The 26,581-nt window shown below is 37.4% G+C and overlaps 1 pseudogene across 1 annotated transcript; it reads right to left on the bottom strand.

Annotated features, from left to right (window-relative positions):
* Nucleotides 1–20,930: 20,930 nt before the first annotated feature.
* LOC147382439 (stearoyl-[acyl-carrier-protein] 9-desaturase, chloroplastic-like) lies at nucleotides 20,931–26,530 on the bottom strand (annotated as a pseudogene). Its single transcript, XR_015173313.1, has 4 exons — nucleotides 26,283–26,530; nucleotides 22,860–23,364; nucleotide 22,741; nucleotides 20,931–21,651 (listed from the first exon to the last, which is right to left on the bottom strand). The product of XR_015173313.1 is annotated as a stearoyl-[acyl-carrier-protein] 9-desaturase, chloroplastic-like (transcript).
* Nucleotides 26,531–26,581: the final 51 nt, after the last annotated feature.

The raw sequence follows: 26,581 nt of genomic DNA, 5'->3' as shown, positions 1-26,581 counted from the left end.
AGTCTCAAGTGTCTAATATTTTACTTCGTACTCAGTAAAATTTTTTGCTGAGATATAGATGGCCTGTTCCTTTCGTCCTGATTCATCATGCTGTCCTAGCAGACACCCCATTGATGTTTCTTGCACTGAGATGTACATCAGTAGGGGTCGTCCTGGAGTAGGAGGGACTAAGATTGGTGGATTGAGTAGATATTGCTTGATCTTATCGAATGCTTCTTGAAAGTCCTTATTCCACTTCTTTGACGTGTCCTTCCTGAGTAGCTTGAAGACTGGCTCGTAGATGGACGTGAGCTGAGTAATGAAAAAGCTAATATATTGTATTCTCCCTAAGAAGCCCCGAAAATCTCTTTTTGAAACAAGTGTCTTCATTTCAAGGATGTACTTAAATTTTGCAGGATCTATCTTGATGCCCCTTCTGCTGACAATGAACCCTAGTAGCTTGCCCGATGTTGTCCCCGAATATGCATTTTATCGGATTGAGCCTCAAACTGTACTTCCTCAGCCTATCAAACAACTTCTTAAGGTTTACCAGATGGTCCTTTTTTATACCGAATTTAACAATCATGTTATCTACATAGACCTCCATTTTTTTATGTATCATATCATGGAATAATGCGGTCATTCCCGTTGATAAGTCGTTCCTGCGTTCTTCAACCCGAATGGCATGACTTTGTAGTAGAAAGTGCCCTATGGTGTGATGAATGCTGTCTTTTGTTGGTATTCTTCTACCATTTTATCTGGTTATAGCCGGAGAAGTCATCCATGAACGAGAACATGTCGTACCCTGCTATACTATCGACTAGAGTATCAATGTGTGGAAATGGAAAATCATCTTTAGGACTGGCCTTGTTCAACTCTAGATAGTCAACACACATGCGTACCTTACCATTTTTCTTAGGTACTGGGACAACGTTAGCTAACCACTCGGGGTATGTAGAAACTATAAGAAATCCTGTTTCGAACTACTTCATGACCTCATCTTTGACCTTGAGGGTCCATTCTGGCTTAAGTCTTCTCAGTTTTTACTTGATTGGCTTACTTCCGGAAGTAATTGGTAGCTTGTGTACAACAAGATCTATATCTAACCCCGGCATATCTCTGTATGACCAGGCAAAGACGTCTTGATAGTTTCGTAAAAATTCAACTATTTCTTCTTTTTACTACGAGGTTAATAAGGATACAATCTTGACAATTTGTGGGTCCTTTTCGATACCAAGATTCATTGAATATGTATCCTCGATGTTTGGCTGGACACCTTTCTCATGACATTCTACCAAGTCTTTGATTTCTTTGAGTGGGTATTCCATTTCGTCCTCAGATTCTTCTTCGATCCCCATGAGGTCAAAATCGAATTCAAGATCGAAATCATACTCGTCCCTTTCAAATTCTGTCTTATCTGAGTACTCATTTGATCTAGACAAATCCCTTGAAAACTTTTTTTTTTTTTTTTGGAAAATATCTATTTTTTTACAATTTTGAAAGTTTTTTTATTTTTTTAATTTTTGAGAAATTTTTGATTTTTTTAATTTTTGAGAAATATTTTTTTTTTGTGATTTTATGTATACCTGAAATAAGAAGAACAATCATGCAAATTCGTTAATAAAGATAGGGAGCCTTCAAAACAGTGTTTACCCGAGGACAAGGGCTCATTATGATCCTCGGGAAAATTAGATTTGTTTAACGACATTTTTTTTTGAGTCCTCAACAGCCTCGAGCGTTAATGGGAATTCCTCCCAATTATTCAGAACTTCCCCTTCTCTGAGAGGCGAATGAGATAGGAAAGTGATTTGTTGGGTGATTCGGTTGATGGTTCGGAGATAACCATTATCTCCGATTGCTCTTTGTCAAATTGGGGCATAGTCCCTCCCAAGCTTGGTGGGATGACTACTGATGCCGAGTCAATGCCATTAGGGAAGGGTGATTCGTTCCCCTTACTTTTGATGATTTCCACCTTTGTGGATTCTAGAGCAGTCTCTGATAGACTTTCGTTGGAATCCCCATTGAATAAAACATCAATGCCTTCTACGAAGGATGACTGTGACTCAACAACTGAGTCTTCTTGAATACGCAGAGGTTTGAAACTTACAGTTCTCGATTTTCTTACTGATTTTGTCATTGATGGTTCTGATAGACTATCGGGTCTAGTTTGAGACTTCGGGAAACTAAATTGATGTGAGGAACTTTGCTCAGATTCCACATATTTGGTTCACAATTTTATTTTCTGGCTAACCGAAGTTCTCTTTTCTTGTCATTTATTTCTGCTATGTCCTTTTTCGTGGGCCTGAATCCCAATCCAAAAAAAGGACTATGCTTCTTTGCTTTGACCGGTGTAGCTTTCCCTCTTCCTGTTGGTCTTAACCCTTGTCTGGGTCGGTAACTTGTTATCTTCAAAACTCGCCTTATCATCAGATTTGCCCTTGATAGTTCCACTTTCACTTTCTTTTTTCCCTTCTCAACATGATTAACAACAGCAAATTGGTAGGAATGATAAAGTGCATTATCCTTTATTAGCTCAATATCGATAAACGACACGTCTGGAGGCTCTCCCGGTTGGAATAAGATTCTCTGCCAATACTGATATCATCTTCTGTCCCATGATGAATTTGACTCTTTGGTGCAAAGAGGAAGGTACCGCCCCTGTTATATGGATCCACGGTCTGCCCAACAGCAAGTTGAAGGTCGTCAGTATTTCTATGACTTCAAATGTAACTTCGAACATACATGGGCCTATTGTGATCGATAAATCTACTTCTCCCAGAGAATCTCTTCTTGAACTATTGAAGCCTCGGACAACCTTGTTGTTGGGCTTGACATGTGACCAATTAGCATTGACTTTTCGAAAGATTTCAAGCGGACAGACATTGCGGGCTGAGCCATTATCAATCAGCACCCTGGCGACCATAATGCCCTTGCACATGACCATGATGTTCAATGGTTCCACGTGCCCCCGTCCTTCTAGTACAAATTCATTTTAGTGAATATGATAGGAAGCCATTATTTGGCCAACCGTTTGCTCTAATTGTGCTGGTGAGGTAGTTGTAGGTACATGTGATTTCCCCAAAACTTTCAGTAAGGCCTCTTGGTGTTCTTCTGAGTTTTGTACAGCTTACCATTTCCCATCACTTTCCTTTTTTCTTCATCTGTCACTTCTTTCGTGGCCTCTTCTGTTTCTTCACCGATGCTTACCCCCTATTCTGGTAATTTTTGGCATCTCCCTGCCCTTGTCATATGGTCGATGTCAGCCACCATTACTTTCCTTACGGTCTTAACCCCTATGATTGTGGTGATAGTGGTCTCGTAACTCCAGGGGACGGCTTGATTAGAACTATAGGGGAATAGTTTAGGTGAGGGTATGGTCATTGGAGGTGGATCAGGTTTTACGTGGAGAATGAGGGGTGGTGTTGAGGATTTGGATGTAGTGGTGGTAGGAGGAGTTATGTGATGAGTTGATAGAGTGTATGGAATGATGAGCGGTGGACGTGAAGATGAAGTGCATGGTATATGAAGGGGGGTCAGGTTGATGCTTGAGAATTTGGCAGTGTGTAGGGTAGAACAAGAGGAGGTCGGATCGAATTTTGATGGTTTGGTGATCCGTAAAGTATAACTAAAGGTGGTCGGGTAGTAGTATTTTGATGAGTGGGATGGATGGTGTGGTCGGCCAATTTGATAGGCAATTGTGAATTTTAAGATGGATTTGTTGTGTAGTGGTTGATTGTGTTAACCGTTGACGTCTCGGACTTCTTTATTAAGTGGACCCTGATTTTTTCCCCGATAGGCGCTATCAAGTCTGATGGATTGAAGTCGACTTCTCCACCAACGACAATTACCCTGTGCCAACTCCCCTCTCTATTGTGAGTGGATAAGGGATTTTGATTGATGTTCTGTTGTTGAGACGGGTTGGCAGGTCCATCTAGGATAAGAGCCTTCTTATCAATTAAATTTTGTACTTGATGTTTAAGCTACCAGCATTGATTTGTAGAGTGTCCTGGTGCACCCATATGAAATTCACAGAACAAATTGATGTCGTACCCTGGCCCTTTGGAAGCCTCATGATTTGTTAGACGTTTTGCAAGATACTCACCCCTGAGCAAGATTGGTAGTAATTCCGATAGTGTCATGGGTTACCTGGTGAACACTCTATTTACTATATTGGGTCGTGCCTGCTGGTTCTGCCCATATAGTGGTGCCTGCTGTACTACTGGGGGAGGGTTTGCCCTGAACTGGTTTTGAGGTACAGGATTCCAAACTAATGGTGCTAATGCCCATGAAGTTAATGGCGCTTGTGGTCTTGGTGCTGGTGAAGGGATGAATAGGGGTCGGTTTGGTTGTACGTTGTTAACTTGTGGTTCTTCCCTTTTCTTTCCTGGAGGTACTGGCTTTCTCTGAGAAGGGATTCTTGTTGTTGTCCCTAAACTTGTGAAATCAAAGATCAGACCGGTTCGGATCCCGTCCTCGACCTGGTCTGCTGCTTGTACTAGATTCTAGAATGTGCCTGTGATGTGCCCCACCAGATGAGTATAGAAGGCGTGCCCTAGTGTCGAGATAAACATGGTGTTTATCTCTTGCTCAGTCATTGCTGGCCTTACTTGTGAGGCTGACTCTCGCCACCTCTGTGAATATTCTTTCACCGTTTCCTGTTGTTTTCTTGTCATTTTTGCCATGTCATTCCGATCTAGACCAACATCTGTATTGAGCTGGTAATTTTTTCAGAACATCTCAGCTAGGTCCTGCCAGTTCTTAATGAGTGAGTGATCAAATCCATAAAATCATTTGAGTACCTACCCCGTCAAAGTCCTCTGAAACAACTGCACTAACAACCTGTCATCCTCGCCTTATTGACACATGTATCCATAATATAACTTTAGATGTGAAAAAGGACACCCTACTCCGTTATACTTTTCAAACTCTAGATACTTGAATTTGGTCGGTAGTTGAGCATTGGGGTAGAAACAGAGGTCCTTGAATCGAGTTCCACTCATAGTGTTGAGGCCCTTCATCCTTCTCATTTCTTCTTGTAGAGACTCGATTTGCTGAGCCAGTTTTTCATCTGTTGCGCTTTTGGCCTCTGTGGTCCTGTACTCACATTCGTCATCAGAATGACCACATGGGGTGGATGATTCTGTGGAATATAGAGTGGGGGCCCCTGGTATTCAGGTAATGCAGGAGGTATTGTGGTATGTGGTCCTTGCGGAGGTTGCTCAGGTAGATCCTGATTTGATCCAACGCGTGTTGCTGTATTGTTTGAGCTTGTATGATGCTGGCATTGGCTAACACATTACTTACTATCTTTTCTTGTCTCTCGATTATTTTCAATAGTGTTGTTATTTGTATATCGATACCTGACGTTTCGACCGCTATAGGCTGTGCCGGTTCAGAAGAACTCATGGTGACTGTAGATGATCTAAGAAAATATGGGGGTACCTCTGGCTGCTTGTATTTCTTTCATTTGGCCACCTGTGGGTACAGAAGACCAAGCGTTACTATCTTATTTAAAAAAATGAAGATGCATGATGTTTTATTAAGTCAGGTAAAGTTGTTTATTATGAGTTTTAACGAAAAAGTAATTTATCGGCGCGAAGCCGGCATCAACACGGAGTTGGTGAAGCACTTTAAGAAAAGAATTACATCACCGTGGAGCTGACATCAACACGGAGTCGGTAAAATATTTTGAAAAGGTAGTTTCATCAGCATAGAGCTGGCATCGACACGAAGTCGATAAAAATATTTTGAAAATGGAATCATCTCAGCATGGAGCTGACATCGACACGGAGTCGGCATCAACACAGAATTGGCATCAACACAGAGTTGGCATCGACACGGAGTCAGGAAGACATTTGAAAAAAATAATTTCATCAGCGCGGAGTTGGCATCGATACGGAGTCGGTAAAATATTTTGAAAACGAAATTATCTCAGCATGGAACTGGCATCGACACGGAGTCAACATCAACACGGAGCTGGCATCGACATGGAGTCGGAAAAATATTTTGAAAAGATAATTTCATCAGCATGGAGCTGGCATCGACACAGAATCGGAAAAATATTTTGAAAAGGTAATTTCATCAGCACGGAGCTGGCATCGACATGGAGTTAAAAAAATATTTTGAAAAAGGTAATTTCATCAGCACAGAGCTGGCATCAACACGGAGTCGGGAGAATATTTTTAAAGAGTAATTTCATCAACACGGAGCTGGCCTCGACACGGAGTCGAGAGCATATTTCGAAGAAGTAATTTCGTCAGCACGGAACTGGCATCGACACGGAGTCGGGAAAATATTTTGAAAAAGTAGTTTCAAAATTGGATATGGATTCGATTTGTAGTGGATCTGGGTCTTAGACCCAGTTTAAACGGATCTGGGTTATGTTCCCAATTGAAAATGGATTTGGATCATGGACCCAATTGAAATGGACCTGGGTCGTGGACCTAGTTGAAAATGGATTTGAGTTGTAGTCCTAGTTGAAAATGGATCTAGGTCATGGACCTAGTTGTAATGGGTTTGGTTCTGGGTCGTGGACCCAATGTGAAATGGATCTGGGTCGTGGACCCAGTTTGAATAGATCTGGGTCGTGGACCTAGTTGAAATAGATCTGGATCGTGGACCCAGTTGAAATGGATATTGATCTGGGTTGCGGACCTGGCTGAAATAGGTTTGGATCTTGAAGCGAATCTGGGTCGTGGACCTAGTTGAAGTGAATTTGGGTCGTAAACCCAGTTGAGACGGATTGTGGACCCAGTTTGAATGGATCTGGGTCGCAGACCCAGTTGAACTGGACCTGGGTCGTGGACCCAATTGAACATGGGTCTGGGTCCTGGACCCAGTTGTAATGGATATGGATCTGGGTCATGGACCCAATTGAAATGGACATGGGCCTGGGTCATGGACCCAGTTAAAATGGATATGGATCTGGGTCGTAGACCTAGTTTGAAATGGATCTGGGTTGTGGACCCAGTTAAAATGGATATAGATCTGGATCGTGGACCCAATTGAAATGGATCTGGGTCATGGACCCAGTTAAAATGGATATGGATCTGGGTTATGGACCCAATTGAAATGGACATGGGTCTGGGTCATGGACTCGGTCCTAAATGGATACGAATGGGGGGGGACCCAATCCAGTTTGGATAGGAGTTGATTCACAAAATTGGTTTGATTTGGGAAAATCCACACGTTCTCTTTTTTTTTTGTATATTTTTTTGTATTTTGTTGAAAACATTGATTAACAAAATTCCACTTCACTTAATCTTTCCAAAATTTGGGATTTTTCTAAAGGTGTCATCAATGCTTGATTAATGGTAGGTGGGCCCCTTCAAAAATGGACTGTATGGGCTCGAATTCATTCTGGTCCGCATTACTAGCATGGATATAGTGGTAATTCTATGATTCGTGTTTTGGGCACGGATGAGACATTCATTGTTTCAACCGTGCTCAAGACACGGATAGAGTATCCATTGCTTCAACCGTGTTACCAACATGGATGAGCCATATAATGCTTCAACCGTGTTCCCAACACGGATGGGGCACATTTTCGTCAACCCGTGTCATGGATACGGACCAAAAAGAATTCCAATTTCTAGAATTTCACAGAACTAGTTCTTTGGTCCACTGTTTTTCATGTCTCCTCTGTTTTCAGTCTTTTGGTCACTGTTTTTTTTTTTTTTTTTTTTGAATGAATGATGTCATGTGCACTACTCCCTTTTTACCTAAGGGAGGATAAAAATAAATTGAAGACACCTACCTAATGATCTAAAGGTGCCCCATTGGGCTTACAACTTGTGCTTCGAGGCCCGACAACAACTTGTACAATTACAACCTTGCTTGGGGGTCGATGTAACATTGAAGATTTGTGTCCTAGCATTTTTTAATCGGGCACATGCATGCGGCTAATGGGTGGCTTTACGGTTACCAGATCTTCAAACCTCGATGCATACCGAAGTATGCACGTCGTTAGTTGGTGATCGGATTGATGTGTTCATCCCCGACACTTGAAATAACAATCTCAAGCCGTAAAACTACTAAGCATCGGGGCTAAATATATTGAGGGTGGGGTGGCTTGTAAAGTGGGCTATGCTCGCAAGTGCTCGTGCAACAATATTTTTCATTTATTTTTCATCGACCCCCTTACAAACATGTAATAAAAGAAGTAAAAGTAAATAAATATTACAATTTGATCAAACGAAAAACAAAGAACACATAGGAGACAAACAAACAATGTTAATAAATAAATAAACATAAATTTTTTTTCAAAACACCGAGCTGTCACGAGGGATGAACCATGGATCCCCAGCGGAGTTGCCAGCTGTAGAGACATGATTTTTGTCATTACGACGATCACATCTACTAAGAATTGGAGTCGCCACCATTCATATTGTAAGTGGGTGTGACTGGCCACCCGATGTACATTTTTCGAAAAATTGCCATTTCGACATTTTAGTGACTCACGATGGATAAGGATTAATCGAACCTAGAGATTCGGGATAAGAGGCTCGATTGGAGAAAATTGAAGGTAATAGGCACCCTTTTCTCCCCGTCACGTGGTGGTAACCTCAAAGAACTCAATCATTTTGATTTTTAAAAAAGTGAAAAATAAAGTGCCACGTGTCGTGTATTTGTACCCTAAGTAGGGATTTATTTTCGGCTTTGATTATGGGATCATTCCATTGATGGAAATGATCCTTATAAACTTTTGCCTTGAGGATCATTCACGCAAAGTCTATTTAAAAACAAAATGAAGAGAAGAGGGGGTAATAGAACAGGGAAGATGTAGAGGGTAGAGAAGGAGGGAGGAAGGTGGGTGTACTTTGAACCCACCTTGAAGCTTCAATCTTCTTTTCCTTTGCTTTTCTTCTTCTTCTTCTTCTTCAATGTCTTTAATAAATTGGTAAGTGAAATTCCCTTTTAGAAGATAATATGAGAGAGTAGTAGAGATAAGTAGAGAAAATAAATTTTTTTTCTTAGTGAAACTTGGTAACCATTTTTGCATTCGCCTGATAAATCAACTCGTCAACCCGATCGCAACGATTCTCAATGATGGATGTTTATTCCATTATTTTATTTTGTTATCAAATGTGTTTCAGAAATCTGGATGAGGTATCTCGAACTGACAAAATTGTAGAAACCACGCTACGCTAGGTCATACATAGAAATCATCATCTTGCAGACAAAAAGAAGCTTTACGATAAAAATCACTAAAAAATGACCAAATAACCAAAATACCCCTAACCTTAAAACGTCCCTAGAGCCTACGCTACGCTTAGGAAAATCCATTCAAACACATAAAACAACAAGTCGAAACTAAATAAATCATTTCGACAATTTTCACAAAATTCGACAAAATTACGAAAATGCCCCTCATAAAGTTCACGATCATTCCACACAAAAATTTTCATAAATGACGCAAACCAATATTTTCATTGAATTCCTTACGAAAAATCGATTCTAAAACATCCTGGAACATTGAAAAATGACTTAAAATACAAAAAGTCCTCTCCGAGGGTAAAATAGTAATTTTACAATTTTAATAATTAAAATTTTCGAAATTAATAAATAAAACATTAAATAATGTAAAGTGAAACATTAGTAAAATTAATTTAAAATTTTAAACAAAAAAATCGATCAATCAGGCTTTCAGGCAAAATTGTTGATAGTTGCCAGGATATTTATTCAAAAACCCCTCTATCTGGGGGCCCAAAGAATTAAAGATATAATAAAAGGGGGCTCTCCAAAAATTAAAGTCAATCAAGTAAGACTAAAAGTCAACTAAGAAAGACTAAAGTCAAAGTATTAAAGTCAATCTCATACGACTAAAGTCAAAATCCTAATCTAAATTAATCAAGTCAATCTCATAAGACTAAAGTCAAAACCCTAAATTAAAACCCTAATGACTAAGTCAATCTCATAAAACTAAAGTCAAAACCCCAATTAAAACCCTAAAAAAAATCCTAATCAAACCCTAATTCTTCTAAAAACCTTTATAAATAGGAGCCTGCACACCCTATTTTCGTATCAAATAATAAACCCTAAGAGAAGTAGATCAAAAAGCTTCCCTAGCCTCCCATAAACCCTAATTTTGAAGCCCCAACTCCTTACCTAACACCCATACTTCGATTTTAGTTTGAAAAACACTTAGAAACCCTTCAAAAACATCCTAAAATTCATAACAAATTCGAAGAATCCAGATCTAAGAAAGAGATACCTTGTCTTGGATCTCAGAGATCAGATCCGTAGACAGAACAAAGCAAGGAATACTATACGAGGAGCTATTCTATCATATCTGATGGGATAAAATCGTTGCGTTCAAAAAAGGTGAGTATTTTTATTTTATTATTATTATTTAGGTCTTGTTAGCATTGTAGTTTTATTTGGGAATTAGTAGAGACCGGCGTTTGCCAGGCGGGATTGGTGCCTAACACCTTCCAACCCCGTAACATGATCCCCGGACTCGTATTTTTCTTTCGTAGATTAGTTTATTTGCCTTTTAGAGTTAAAATTTGATTCCTAGATCGTAATAACTAGGTGGCGATTCCCAAACCTCAAAAGTCAAAAGTGGATCCGCGTACCCCACGAATCGAGGGCGCTTTCAGTGGGGACTCCGCTAGGGACTTTTGAGGATCAAACTTGAAAAGCCCCAAGTATGGGAACATTGCCATTTAGACCTAAATTTTTTTTCTTTTTTTTTAGTTTATTTAACTCGTTTAGTTTTTAGGTTTGTATTATATTCTCTTGGCATTTTTTTTAGCATATTATTTTGGTTCAATCAAGTATTATTTCTGTGGTTCAATTGAGGATCGTTTAAGATGACCCAAATAATGCAAGATTGCAAAGAGGTGGTTTTTGTTGATGGTAGAATAATTATTATCGGATCAGATTTTTATTTATTTAATTTTTTTTTTATCTAGATCTGTTCTTTAAAAAAAAAAAAAATCTGGGTGTGTGCCGATTTGTTCCTTGATGGTATACATAAGAGAAGAAAATTTTATTGATTTTTCATTAGGTACGTGTCAATTTGACCTTTGACAGTATATTATTTTTTTTCCTTTCTTCTAAAAAAAAATGTGCTGGTGCTGTTGTGTGTTGCTGTTGTGTTGTTATTGCTGGTGGGTGTTGTTGTTGTGTGTTGTTGTTGTTGTTGGGTGTTGCTGTTGCGTGTTGTGTGTTGTTGTTGTTGTTGTGTGTTGCTAGCCAGCAACATATACGAAAAAAAATGATTATTGTGTGTGCTGACGCCATGTTGGATGTTTTGGCAATAATAAAAAATTGTGTGTTGGCAACAAAAAAAAAGAATTTCTTTTCTTTAAAATCAATTAGTTTTTTTTGTAAGTTTTTTTTTAAAATAAAAATAAAAAAAGGGATTCATCACTCCAAATCACAACTACTATCATGCTATCTTCAATTTAATGTTCATTGAAGCATCAATTTATTTCAGGTCACTCAAAACCACCCTTGATTGGACCATAAAAAGAATCTCCTTGGTTTGGACTAAAAATAATAAGCTTGTGCCAACGATTGGATCCAATTATTATTCGTTGTCTTAATTGCCTATTTAACGTTGCCATGATTTTGATAGGTTTGATGTGCATATCTTTAATAATGTGATTGAAATAATGTTTATTTTGATTCATGTTTATGTGGTATTCATGTTATGATGGTATGATCAGGCCCATGGGCCCAGTGTTGTGGAAAAGGCCTCGGGCACACCCCACCCTGTTTTGCACACACCACTAGCACGTTTATTACTTTGCACGGTTGCACGTCCCATATAGCCAATGTGGCACTAGTGCGTGGCCCGGTCTCTTCGGAGATGCGACGTCATTCATGAAAACCACAACTCCAATCACGTACCTTAGGATATTTCAAACTGGGGCATCAGTACCGTCTAATTGGGTGACTCTAAAAGGTATATCGATGCACCCAGGCTAGAGCGACCTGAGCCTTTGACCTATAGTAAACCACACAGTCACATGTCCCGATTGCCAACGTAGTACTAGTATGTGGTCGGTCCCTTCGTGGGATACCAAACCATTTATGAAAAGCTACAACTCTTGACTCGTACCCATAGGTATATCAAAGATAATCTAAGTACATCAATTGCACTTCTCGGTCAAAACCGGTGCCTAAGCGAGATCCTACCCCGCTGTACCCTACTATACGAGGGGGATAGACTACGTCTATTCTAGAGGAGAGGTATTTAAGTGGGCCCTTGCTCAGTATTGTGCGCCACCTCTCAACTGGGGATCAAATTGACTGTTTTTACTTCAAAGAAGTGAGTTGAAGTTTTACATTATCACCTATATGGTACATCAAACAAACTCACCACGTACTTGGGCAAGGGTGGCTAGATAAAAATGCATTGCATATACTAAGCTTAGAGTCTAGAAACTTCCCCTGTAGGTCACGACTCAAACTTATCGTGGGTGTTCCCGAGTTATTTATTGAATGAGACTTGTGATTGATGAATGTATGTGATGATGAGATCAAAATGTACGTATGAGATTAAAATATTTTGTTGTCCTCAATGATAAAGGTTTTGTTTTACCTGATTAAAATGGGTGCACCAACCCAATAAAGAATCCATTTTTGGCAATGATTCATAGTGACCTAGTCCATCTCGATCCAACGATCATTATAGGCGGATCCATTTGAATCAAAATGAAATTCAAACTCTTTTCTAATTCAGGTTTTAATCCATTTTAATAAAAGAAAAATGTTTTTCAAAAGAAAAGTGTTTTCCAAATGAAAAATATTTTTCAAAGAAAAAATATTTTCCAAAAGAAAATAAAATGAAGGAAATGATTTACAAAAGATCTATTTTTGCATGGAAAATTTTTGAAATATGTTTTTTTACAAAAAATCTATTTTTGCATAGGCCTTGGAAAATTACAAAATATGTTGCAAAAAATAATCAGATTTGTGAAAATTTTTATATAATAAAAACATTATTTCCAATAATTTTCAAGAGTGCACTAAAATTATTTTCCTTCTGAATAATCATTGAACGGATGAATTGTTTTATGGATTGGTACACAGAATTCAATAAAATCTCAGGGTTCATTTAAATTGTTATTAAGGGGGTAACACTAAAGTTGATTAAATCCACATTCGATTAGATTTCAGGATTATCATTGTACCCAAATTCAATTGTCCATCATCTAGCTCGGATTGTAAATCCAGTCAGTTAGAACAAACGTCAATATCAAGTCAACAGTCAGAAATGATCTCAGAATTTTTCAAAATTACACCGTTATTCCCTGAAGATCTAGTGTTTCAGTCTAAGCAATGTCTCGAGTCTTCAGTCCATAATCAAGCCCGTTGTTGTTACTTGTCTTGAGTTTTCATGAGTCATTTGGATTAGTTCGAGTCCATTTTTTTATCAATCCAGCAAGGTCATGTTTTCTTTAGATTGAGTCAACTCTTTTTTTTTTGTTGAGTCGAGTTAGTTTGTCGAGTCATAGAGTTGTCTGTCGTCCCTTCTGAATTTGATTGGATAAAGAAAATTTTTGAATACCTCGAGCGCATGAACGAATTAACTAATAATCTGATTTCAAGGATATATTTTTCTCCTAAACAAGAAGATAAGGGTCGAACTCAACTTTCAATCAAGAAAGCAAAGTTCATTGACCTCGGAACAAAAAATAATTCCTAAAGAGATTCAAGTAGAAACCATCTTATCCCTAGAGGAACACGAAGGGATAATGAATTTACTCAGAAATTTCAAAAGACTTGTTCACGTGGTCTGGTGAGGATATCTTAGGTGCAAACTTGGGTGTTGTCCGACATGGAATAGATACTTGCTTGATGAAATGAAAACACCAACGAAATCAAAAAGATATTACAAAACCTTTCAATGTTGTCCTCACTACAACTATCATAAGTCAATATAGGGTACCTTTGGGATCGATATCTGATAAGGGGTCACACTTCAAAGTCAAGGATTACTTTGTGTTCAAAGTTCAAGATCCAGCATCATCTCCCTACCGTCCTCAGCTTAATGGAGTGGTTGAAGCAAATAGCTAATAAGAGTCTCAAAATAATTATCGTGAAAATGTGTCGATTGCACTGGGAATGGTTAGAGAAGTTTTCATTCACACTAGGGGCACATCATACTTCAATGCAGTCTTCCACTGGAGCTATTCTCTACTCTCTAATATATGATATGAAAGTAGTTTTGCTAGTTAAAATGGAAATCCTATCTCTCAAGGTCTTGTTGGAAAGTTAGTTGCTAGAGGTAGATTGGGTCCGTGGATACGAAGAACTAAATTTGATTGAAGAAAACAACTTAGAGTTCTATACCGCGTGCAAACTTATTAAAGAAGAGTCACTATCACGTTTGATAAGAAGGTTAGGGCACGTCACTTACAAGTCGGGGATTTGGTACTCAAAGAGAATCGAGCACCTATCTTTTATCTTTAACCCCAAAGGGAAATTCAAACCTAATTGGGAAGGTTCGTTCATCATTAAAGAAAATATTCTTGGAAAAGCCGTTAGACTTCAAGATCATGATATAATTGAACTACTAGAACCAATCAACCTTGACCAAATCAAGCAGTACTATATTTAAGGAGGCCATCTTTTTCATCCCGATCACCTAACCCAGGGGAGGGAAAAATTCGAACTATGTTTTTGGTCTGGAGTACGTAGGCAACCTGAGAAGTTATTTCAGGCCCGACAACATTAAAATAAAAGAAATAGATTCCCAAACTAAGAAAAATATAAAAAGAAAAAAAAATCAAAATCAAAAGAAATATCATCCAAAATGAGGAAGAAAATTCAAGGAAAAAGAAAACAATTTAAAAGGAAATGCCACACAAGGGGCATTTAGGTTTTTGAGCCTCAAAAATCCTTTCTTTTTATACCCAGTCCTAAACCTACCCATAAAAATCCTCCTAAGTACCGTGCAAAAAAATCAAGGAAGATAGTAAAATATGATCAAACAGCAATTCCATAAGAAAGAAAAGAAAAAAAAAAGAGAAAAAAAAAACCTGCTAGGTTGAAAATCCAAAAGGGCAACTTAAGCAAAAATTAGGGCAAGTTCGCAAAATTGAAAATCTAAAATGACAACCTTGGCAACAATCAGAGAAAAGAAAAGAGAAAAAATGTAAGCTCGCTAGATCGAAAACCTAAAAAGGCGATTTAGGCAAAAACTAGAGCATTCTCGCTAGATTGAAAATTTGAAAAGGCAATCTAGGCAAAATTTAGAGCAACCAAAAAATAAAAGAAAATCTCCGTTGAGTTGAGAAGCTGAAAAGGTGGTCCAAGTCAAAACATCAGAAGTTCGAATGATCAAGTTTCAATACCCAGTTTAAACCAAATATAGACTCAATGGACACAAGTATCTCGTCTATGATTGATCTGAAGAGTTTCATGTCTCTAAGCGAACCAACGGGGAGAAAGAACAAATTCTATGATGAATTTTAGAAAGAAATATTTTGTTCCAATTTCTTTGAGCCTGACTCAGAATCTTCAATATAAAAAGTTAAATCTTTATTACGCTTGCGGTAATCAAGGATTTCAAACTTTCATAACAAGGACACGTCCTTTTTCTAAAGAGTACAATTTCCCCTCTTACACTAGGGGCATTTATTTTTCGAGTTGTGTTCAATTATCTCCAATGCCATGTTTATTGTCAAACTAGGGGCATTTTATTTTTGAGCAATGTTAATCCTAAAAGATAAGGGGAACCCCAAACTTAAGGTTACTCTCTTGATAATAGTTTTTCGAAAAACCCTTAAGGTTCAAAAGAAATAAAAACTCAGGTTTTAAATTCATAAAACTTTAAAAAAAAAAAAACAAAACAAAAAAACAAAAAAAAAACCTTGAAGTTCAAACAAAAGCTTTCCTGATCTTATTTTGATTTTTGCCTAGAGAATAACTCATTTACTTAAAATAGGAGATATGGCATTCTTTCATTCGTAGCTCCTTTCATTCCTAGATTTGATCATTCTCTTCCAGATTTATTCATTCGTTCCCCGATTCAATCATTATTCTCTAGATTCATTTTCAATCTCATCCAGATTCATTTTAATCATTCTTATCTAATTCATTCATACTTTCCCAAAATTCATTCACTCCTCAACCAGTTTTGCTCAATTGCCTCCAAGGGTTATCTTGGATTTTGCTTAGTTACCGCCAAGGGTTAACTTGGATTTTTCTTAGTTGCCGCCAACGGTTATCTTGGATTTTGCTCAATTGCCGTGGAGGATTTGCTTGGATTATGCTCAGCCAGATGCTGTCGAGGGTTTGCTCAGATTATGCTCAGCCAGTTGCCGCCAAGGGTTTTCTCGAATTATACTCAACCAGTTGCCACCGAGGGCTTTCTCGGATTATGCTTAGTAAGATACCGCCGAGGGTTTTCTCAGATTTTACTCAAATAGTTCATTACTCTTTCACCCCGAGCATGTAAAGTAGAACTCCTAGAAAAAATAGTTCATTACTCTTTCACCCCAAGTAGGTAGAGTAGAACTCTCGAAAAAAGTTCATTGCTCTTTCACCTCGAGTAGGTAGAGTAGGACTCCCAGAAAAAATAATTCATTACTTTTTCACCTCGAGTAGGTAGAGTAGAACTCCCAAAAAATAAGTCCATTACTCTTTCACCTTGAGTATGTAGAGTAGGACTCCTAGAAAAAATAGTTCATTACTCTTTCACTCTGAGTAGGTAGAGTAGAACTCCTAGAAAATAAGTCCATTACTCTTTCATCCCGAGTATGTAGAGTAAGACTCCCAGAAAAAATAGTTCATTACTCTTTCACCTCGAGTAGGTAGAGTAGAACTCTTAGAAAATAAGTCCATTACTCTTTTCACCCCGAAAATGTAGAGTAGGACTCCCAGAAAAAATAGTTCATTACTCTTTCACCCCGAGTAGGTAGAGTAGAACTCTCAGAAAATAAGTCCATTACTCTTTCATCCCGAGTATGTAAAGTAAGACTCCCAGAAAAAATAGTTCATTACTCTTTCACCCTGAGTAGGTAAAGTAGAACTCCCAGAAATTAAGTCCATTACTCTTTCACCCTGAGTATGTAGAGTAGAACTTTCAGAAAAAATAGTTCATTACTCTTTCACCCCGAGTAGGTAGAGTAGAACTCCCGAAAAAAAATTCATTACTTTTTCACCCTGAGTTGGTAGAATAGAACTCCCAAAAAATAAGTCCATTACTCTTTCACCCTAACTATGTAGAGTAGAATTCCCAGAAAAAATAGTTCTTTACTCTTTCACCCCAAGTAGGTAGAGTAGAACTCTCGAAAAAAAATTCATTACTCTTTCACCCCGAGTATGTAGAGTAGGACTCCCAACACCCCGAGTAGGTAGAATAGAACTCCCGAAAAAAAATTCATTACTCTTTCACCCCGAGTAGGTAGAGTAGGACTCCTAGAAAAAATAGTTCATTACTCTTACACCCCGAGTAGGTAGAGTAAAACTTCCCAAAAAATTAGTTCATTACTCTTTCACCCTGGGCAGGTAGAGTAGGATTCCTAGAAAAAATAGTTCATTACTCTTTCACCCCGAGTAAGTAGAGTAGAACTTCCCAAAAAATTAGTTCATTACTCTTTCACCCTGGGCAGGTAGAGTAAGACTCCCAAAAAGTTTAGTTCATTACTCTTTCACTCCGAGTAGGTAGAGTAGAACTTCCCAAAAAAATTAGTTCATTACTCTTTCACCCTAGGAAAGTAGAGTAAGACTCCCAAAAAATTAGTTCACTACTCTTGCACTCCGAGTAGGTAGAGTAAAACTTTCCAAAAAAAAATTAGTTCATAACTCTTTCACCTTGGACAGGTAAAGTAGGACCCCCAAAAAGCTTAGTTCATTACTCTTTCTCCCCGAGTAGGTAGAGTAGGACTCTCTAAAAAAAAAATTGTTCATTACTCTTTCACCCAGGGTAGGTAAAGTAAGACATTCAACTTTTTTATGCTCATATTATGCTCAATTTATGCTTAGATTTTGCTCAAACCCTTTTAGATTTATCTCAGATTTCAAGTGTACACACTTGCACATATTAGTCAAGGAGAATTTTTTCAAATTCAAGGATCTGACAATGTCAGTGAGAATTCTTGCTTGATGACCTGACAACTTTTAGTTCGGGGAGAGTTTTACGCTCAAGGATCTGAACATCCCGACAAATTGCTAAATCAGGCCGCAAAATGAATTGTCACTAGCTTTGACATTCGAATAGCGCACCATCTACCAAAATAGATTTGTTATCTAGTTTGCTTTAACCCTCTGTCAAAGAGGGGCATCTGTAGACACCCCATTTTTGCATTTGCCTGATTAATCAACTCGTCAACCCGATCGCAACGATTCCCAATGATGGATGTTTATTCCATTATTTTATTTTGTTAGCAAATGTGTTTCAGAAATCTGGATGAGGTATCTCGAACTGACAAAACTGTAGAAACCACGCTACGTTAGGAAAACACGACCCTAGAAACATAGAAATCATCATCTTGTAGACAAAAAAAAGCTTTACAATAAAAATCACTAAAAAATGATCAAATAATCAAAATACCCATAACCTTAAAACGTCCCTAGAACTTACGTTACGCTTAGGAAAACCCATTCAAACACATAAAACAAGTAGAAACTAAATAAATCATTTCACCAATTTTCACAAAATTCAACAAAATTACGAAAATGCCCCTCATAAAGTTCACAACCATTCCACACAAAAAATTTCATAAAGGACATAAATCAATATTTTCATTGGATTCCTTACGAAAAATAGATTCTAAAACATCCTAGAACATTGAAAAATGACTTAAAACGCAAGAAATCCTCTCCGAGGGCAAAATAGTAATTTTATAATTTTAATAATTAAAATTATTGAAATTAATAAATAAAACATTAAATAATGTAAAGTGAAACATTAATAAAATTAATTTAAAATTTTAAACCAAAAAATCGATCAATCAGGCTTTCAGGTAAAATTGTTGATGGTTGCCAGGATATTTATTCAAGGACCCCTCCATCTGGGGGCCCAAAGAATTAAAGATATAATAGAAGAGGGCTCTCCAAAAATTAAATTCAATCAAGTAAAACTAAAGTCAATCAAGTAAGACTAAAAGTCAACTAAGAAAGACTAAAGTCAAAGTATTAAAGTCAATCTCATACGACTAAAGTCAAAACCCTAATCTAAACTAATCAAGTTAATCTCATAAGACTAAATTCAAAACCCTAATCTAAACTAATCAAGTCAATCTCATAAGACTAAAGTCAAAACCCTAAATTAAAACCCTAAAGACTAAGTCAATCTCATAAGACTAAAGTCAAACCCCTAATTAAAACCCTAAAAGAGACCCTAATCAAACCCTAATTCTTCTAAAAACTTTATAAATAGGAGTCTCCACACCCTATTTTCGTATCAAATAATAAATCATAAGAGAAGTAGGTTAAAAAGCTTCCCTAGCCTCCCATAAACCCTAATTTTGAAGTCCCAATTCCTTACCTAACACCCATACTTCGATTTTAACTTGAAAAACACTTAGAAACCCTTCAAAAACACCTCAAAATCCATAACAAATTCAAAAAATCCAGATCTAAGATAGAACAAAGCAAGGAATACTATACGAAGAGCTATTCTATCAGATCTGAGGGGATAAAATCATTGTGTTCAGAAAAGATGAGTATTATTATTTTTTTATTATTATTTAGGTCTTTTTAGCAATATAGTTTTATTTGAAAATTAGTAGAGACTGGCGTTTGCCGGACGGGGTTGGTGCCTAACACCGTCCAACCCGGTAACGTGATCCCCGGACCCGTATTTTTTTTTCATAGATTAGTTTATTTACCTTTTAGAGTCAAAATTTGATTCCTAAACCGTAATAACTAGGTGGCGACTCCCAAACCTCAAAGGTCAAAAGCAGATTCGTGCACCACGCGGATCAAGGGCGTTTTCAATCCCAAGCCTCATATTTTTTTAATTTTTTAATGTTTTTATATTTTTGCAATCATTGGTTTGATAAAAAATGCCACGTGTTGGCAAATCGGACTTTTTATGCCCGGGAGAGAATTTTATCGAAAATTTGATATTTTTTGGATGCACGTGCAGAGTGGCAAAGGTTGGACGAGTGTAAGATGGCTCAAACCCCTTTGGTGGGTCCCTTAGACCATTGGGGGGTTTTAGGGGCCTCAGTTCAATCAAAATGCCATTTTTCAGTTATATGGGCCCTTGAAGGCCGTTGGCCAATTTCGTCGAAAAATCTATATTTTGAGTGGAGCGAGGTAGATGGGAGCATGCCGAGCCTTTTCATGTGGTCCCATTAGACCCTTACGGGGTCTTAGGGGTCTCAATTTTGATAAAAGTGTCATATTTTAATGATTTGAGCTATTGAGGCCCGTTGGCCGAGTTTATTGGAAAACTGTTATTTTTGGGCCCTTTCAAGTGAGGGCCCATTCAAATTGGGGTGTCTACATTGGCAAATCATTTTCTGCACAGTTTTATAAATTTTGACGCACCAAACATTTGAAAATAGCAGTTTTCCACATAATTACAATTTTCGCCTAATTTTCTGTGCAATCAAATGTATTCTAAGTTTTCCTCAAAAATCTAGTGGGCTATGGTGTTAGATTGTCAATTGGGTAGTCCATTTTAGCTCAACGACCCTTAGTAAGATTTGAAATCGCACTTAATAAGGAAAGTCTATTTCTTTGTTGAAGAAAACTAAAGTATTAGTCAAAGAAAAAAAAAAGAAATGGATTTAAGTTGTTCGAAGATGGCAGTGATGTCATGGCTTAAGAATAACGCACTAGAACAGTAGAGCTTAGGCTCTAATACCATGTAGAATAATAGAGTTTCGTGATAATCCTTGTATAATTATTACATGGAACTAAGTATGATATTAATAGATGTTATATCAACCTAGATGTGAAAAATATCCTAATATAAATATTTTAATTATCAATAATTCCTAATTTAGAATATTCTGATTGATATTGCTAAATAGTCTTTCACTATCCCAACCTTCCATTTCTGAGTAGATACATTGACAATGACACAATATATGTGATGCATCTTAGTATAAAGCATCTTATTCTCTAATAGTGAGCGTACATATGTTTAGAGATTGGCAATATCTATAGCGGGCCTTATTGTACCTTCATATGAAAGTTATAGCTACACTTCTCGATCAAAAATCCAACTAAATGGAATAGTGGGTGCTTGCTTGGCTCTCCTCGCACTACTCCCCTCTAGTCTCCTGATTTCTGAAGCCAAACTACAAACATAGTCCTGAGCCTTCCTACCCTCTCCAGAGAGACCTGTTAATTTCTCCACATTCCACCTTCCCACAGAAAACTCCAATATATTGGCATAGTCATTGGCTGTGTATACTCCCAACTTTCCAGCAACAGCAGAGAAGTTCTTGAAGAGATTATCATCCTTTCCATCGTACATTAGTTGTGCAGGCATCACTATCTTATGCTTCATCATGTCCGCAAATGCTAACATAGTACCATCTTCATCAATCTCGAAAAGCTTTGTGACAATCTTGGTGTAGGCAGTCTTATGACGCTTTTCATCTGCCGCAATTGTCCCACATATTTGTGCCAAAATAAAGTCCCCGTGCTCCTTCGCAAGCTTAGCTGTGTTCCCATGGGAAACAAAAGTTGCCCTCGCTTAGAAAGATGTGTAGATGAGTCCATGATAGACGCTATTCTCCGCACGAAAGTCTTAAAATAGATACATCAAAGAGAAAATTCAAGAGAAACAATCAAGTATCTAAAGGAAACTAGATCCTTCATGTGTTTACATCACTGAGTTTAATAAATAAAAAACTTATTTAATCAGGATGATTAGTAATTGGTGTGTGCATGGTCCAAGGCCTCAAGAGAACTTCCAAGCTCAATTACTTTATTATTGTTGTGGGAAATTTGGCATGCTAGAAATAGTTTTCGGCTTGAGAATATTAGACGTTCAAGTATCGAGATATTCAAAGATTTGTTAATTGGAATAAGAATTTGAATGGTTTGTTAATGAAATCAGCGTGGTTAGAAATTTTCAAACTCTTGTAAAGTCAATTCTGCTCAAACCAATCCAATTAAGGAGGGATTAATCAAATTTAATGTGGATGGTGCCTGTTTGGGAGATGGGTGGTCTAGTCAGAAATCATGAGAGAAAGTTCACTATGGGGTATTCAATCTATTTAGGGGAGACCATGAATAATGAATCAGAGTTTCTGTTGTTGGCTGAGGATTTGTTGATTATCATTTGCTCTTTCTCAAACCTTGTTATGTTGATAGACTCCTTTATTCTTTCATAGGCTCTTGGAAGTTGGGGTTAACCATGGTTTATTGATTGTTGGCTGAGAATTATTTTGGGTATTTTAGTAATACTCTTTGAAAAATTTGAGACACTACGATTACACACTGTATACTGCAAGATTAGGTTTACTTGATTGAAAGTCAGCATCAATGAATTAATGATAAAATTTCAATTTTGTACTTTAAGTTAGAATAAAGTGAAAATTTCACCGTCAATTCATCAATAAAAGGGATATTGACTTTCGGTCATGCTAGACATAATCTTCTCTCTTGCAAGGGGTAAACCTAATATTACAAATTTTGCAAGTGTACAACATAGTTTTAACATCCGAAAAACTCAACAAGACTTGAATGTCCATCAAGTTGATTCAAATCGAAAATTCGGGAGTCGACTTGGCCAAGTCAAACTAAAATACAAACCCCCCATTGATGTCTACACCCATTGATGAGAGTTGATGAAGTTTCACTATTGTATATGAGAATGAATATTGATATAACCCTTAGATCCAAACTAAAACCAACTCTTTTAACATATAAAAATATCATTTTCTCGCCTTAGGGACGATAATTTTGAAATTGAGTGAATTAATTAATTACGCTTGAGGTGAGGATTTTACCATTCCCGATCCTATCAAATACTGAATTGTTTTCTCAATTTGGCGCATGTCCACTCGTCCCGAAAGATAGAGATACTTGTTGAGAAGGTCTCCATGCCTATTTTCTTCAGCAGTCCACGCCCTCGTCGAAATTGCCCAAGAGCTGGGGTTACAACCTGTTTTGTCCCTCATTTCATCCATGGTGTTTAGCATTGTTTGGTAAGTTGGAAGGGCTTCCTCCGTAATCATATCTCCAACCAAGACAATGAAGTAGTCATCCGGGATCTCCTTCATTCGTTCCCTCAGCTCTTTGACCTGCTCGTAAAATCCCTCCGAGGCAGGGTTTGGTAGAAAATTTTGTGGTTGCCAACAATTCTCCACGGGTTTCAAGTGTATCAAGATGTTATTCTTCGCCCAATCATCCAAGGAATTTAAGATCTCAACCATCTGGGGCGACATACAATGGTTAACCAGCACGCATACATCTTGGGAAGTGTCCAAGGGCTTCTTGAAATAACCAAACCCCCTAAACGTAAGAATCAAACTTAGAAACCGATACTTTAAAGTTTAAACTCAAGAATTTTTTTATAAAACATGAATATTTGCTTCTCAAATATATATATATATATATATATATATATATATATATATATATATATATAGGGTCCCGTTCGCCACCCTAAGCTTTACCCTACACTTTTTTTTTTTTTTTTTTTTATGCTAACCGAGTGTCTGGGCCAACTTGCACGCACCACGACTAATCTCGGGGAGGACTACCACAGCAACCCACTGCCATGGTCCCCTAGTTAAATCATGAGAAAACCCAAGAGGAGAATTGAACCCGTGACGTGCGCCTAACTCACACTTCACGTGCCACCCTAAGCTTTACCCTACACTTTAACAAACGTGTTTTTTCCTACATGGGTTAGAATTTTTGGAATAGGCTGATTTTTGGTGAGGATGATCTCTATGGTGAGGGGATCATCCTCACCAAAAATCAGCCCATTCCAAAACTTCTAACCCCATCAAAAATGGTTTATAAAAAATGGACGGTCCACGATTTTTTAACTCGTAAACATGGGATTAAAAATTTCGGAATATGCTGATTTTTCGTGAGAATGATCTTCTAATCATAGAGATCATCCTCACCAAAAATCAGCCCATTCCAAAACTTCTAACCCATGTAGGACAAAACACGTTTGTTAAAGTGTCGGGTAAAACTTAGGGTGTTGAACATTTCCCATATATATATATAGGTCCCTTTCAGCAACAAACATTTTGGTAAAACATTTTTCAAAACATGGGTTAGAGGTTTTGGAATGGGCTGATTTTTGATGAGCATGATCTCTATGGTGAGGAGATCATCCTCATCAAAAATCAGCCCATTCCAAAACTTCTAACCCCATGTTTACAAGTTGGGAAATCGTGGACCGTCCATTTTTTGTAAGCCATTTTTGATGGGTAAGAGGTTTTGGAATGGGCTGATTTTTGGTGATGATGATCTCCTCACCGTAGAGATCATCCTCACCAAAAATCAGCCCATTCCAACACCTCTAACCCATATTTTGAAAAATGTTTTGCCAAAATGTTTGTCAAAATGTTTGTTGCTGAACATTTCCCTATATATATATATATATAGGGTCCCGTTTAGCACCAAACATTTTGGCCAACATTTTAGCCAACCATTTTTTTCCTACATGGGTTAGAAGTTTTGGAATGGACTGATTTTTGGTAAGGATGATCTCTACGGTGAGGAGATCATCCTCACCAAAAATCAGTTTCTAGCCCCATGTTTACAAGTTGAAAAATCGTGGACCATCCATTTTTTGTAAATCATTTTTGATGGGGTTAGAAGTTTTGGAATGAGCTGATTTTTGGTGATGATGATCTCCTCACCGTAGAGATCATCCTCACCAAAAATCAGCCCATTCCAAAACCTCTAACCCATGTTTTGAAAAATGTTTTGCCAAAATGTTTGTTGCTGAATATATGGGAAATGTTCAGCAACAAACATTTTGGCAAAACTTTTTCAAAACATGGGTTAGAGGTTTTGGAATTGGCTGATTTTTGGTGAGGATGATCTCTACGGTGAGGAGATCATCATCACCAAAAATCAGCCCATTCCAAAACTTCTAACCCCATCAAAAATGATTTACAAAAAATGGACGGTCCACGATTTTTCAACTTGTAAACATGGGGCTAAAAGTTTTGGAATGGGCTGATTTTTGGTGCGGATGATCTCCTCAAAAATCAGTCCATTTCAAAACTTCTAACCCATGTAGGACAAAAATTGTTGGCTAAAATGTTGGCCAAAATGTTTGGTGTTGAACGGGACCCTATATATATATATATATGCTTCAAGCATTGTATTAGCGGTGTCTACCATGCATATGCATAAGAATCGGGATCAAGAGCGATGTCCTTATTCTTATAAAATAGAAACAGTGTCTACAAGGCATGTTATCAAAGGAGTTAAAAACACATCGGACTCCTAGCCAAACCGATTTTTACATTGCACACAGTCCTATGTGTTTAACCTCCAACCGAAAAGTGCCACGTAGACATCATATGTTGTCATAGGAATGGGTCACCACTCTGGATCTGAGGGCAATATAGCCATGCAATTTATATTCTAGGTGGAGCTTGTTTAATAGGGGTAGAACTACATGGCCTGCCTAGAATTGGAAAAATAAATAAATAAATAATTAAAATTTAAGAAAAGAAATATTTTTTTTGCCTTGATCAAAGATTTTGATAATTAACGTCACCTAATTACTCAAAAATTTCAAATTGAAATCCATCGGTAAATTAAAGATATCTTCCCTCGGTATAATTTTTTTTTAATGTTCTTAAAATTTGTGGTATAAGATCATGTTTTTGGATGCCATATTGAGGTGCGATCAAGAAAGTGTTTTGCAATATTATTATTAAAGATTATCATATACAAAGATATACGATTTACTTAACGTAAAAGGTCACCTTTAATCATGGTTTTAAAACTCGGTTTTGCGTCTTGTCACTTCCATGTCATATACCAAGTCGTCTCAGATGAGTTTTCCGATACATTTGAGAATGTCTTGTTCAAAAATGAGAAAAATAAACGTGAGTTTTAAATCTTGTCAAAATTGATTTGTTCGTCCGTCTCATCCATGCCTTGTACCGAGCCGAGTTGGGCGATGCGTCTTGGTCTTGAACAAGTTTTGAAACCATGGCTTTAGTTATCTCTACTATAAAATCACCACTAATCTAAAGGTTTCATAAATCATTGGCCATATAGCTCTTAAGAGTCTAGACTCCACTGAATTTAACAAAAAAATTCAAACTAATTAGAAATAGAAATTAAAAAATAAAGTAAAATAAATAAAAAGAATTAATATTGATAGATATAACGGGATCTCTAAGATTCTTTATTGAAGTGGTGAATAAACAAACTAATAAACTCACTTAGATGAGGTGGAGCGAAGATTGGAAGACATGGAAACCTTCGGAGATATGAGAATGCCTGCAAGAGGGACACCAAAACATGGGTATTTGTTAGATTGAAAGGTGAGGGGACTGAGTGTCAGAGCCATTTTCACTTCTTTGCTTTGCTTTGATTACAGACAGAGAGAGAGAGAGAGAGAGAGATATGCTCAGCACATGCAATTTAGGCGAGAATGGCAGAGAGCAGCCTAATAAACTGTTACATTACTAAAATGCCTCCACCTTGCTATGGAATTACAAGCATACCAATATATAATTGA

The sequence above is a fragment of the Akebia trifoliata genome, chromosome 16, assembly GCF_017979445.1.
Source record: "Akebia trifoliata isolate Shusen 1 chromosome 16, ASM1797944v1, whole genome shotgun sequence".
In the NCBI taxonomy this organism is placed as follows: domain Eukaryota; kingdom Viridiplantae; phylum Streptophyta; class Magnoliopsida; order Ranunculales; family Lardizabalaceae; genus Akebia; species Akebia trifoliata.
Note: the sequence above shows the minus strand (reverse complement) of the source record. Positions and strands in the feature narration are given on the sequence as shown.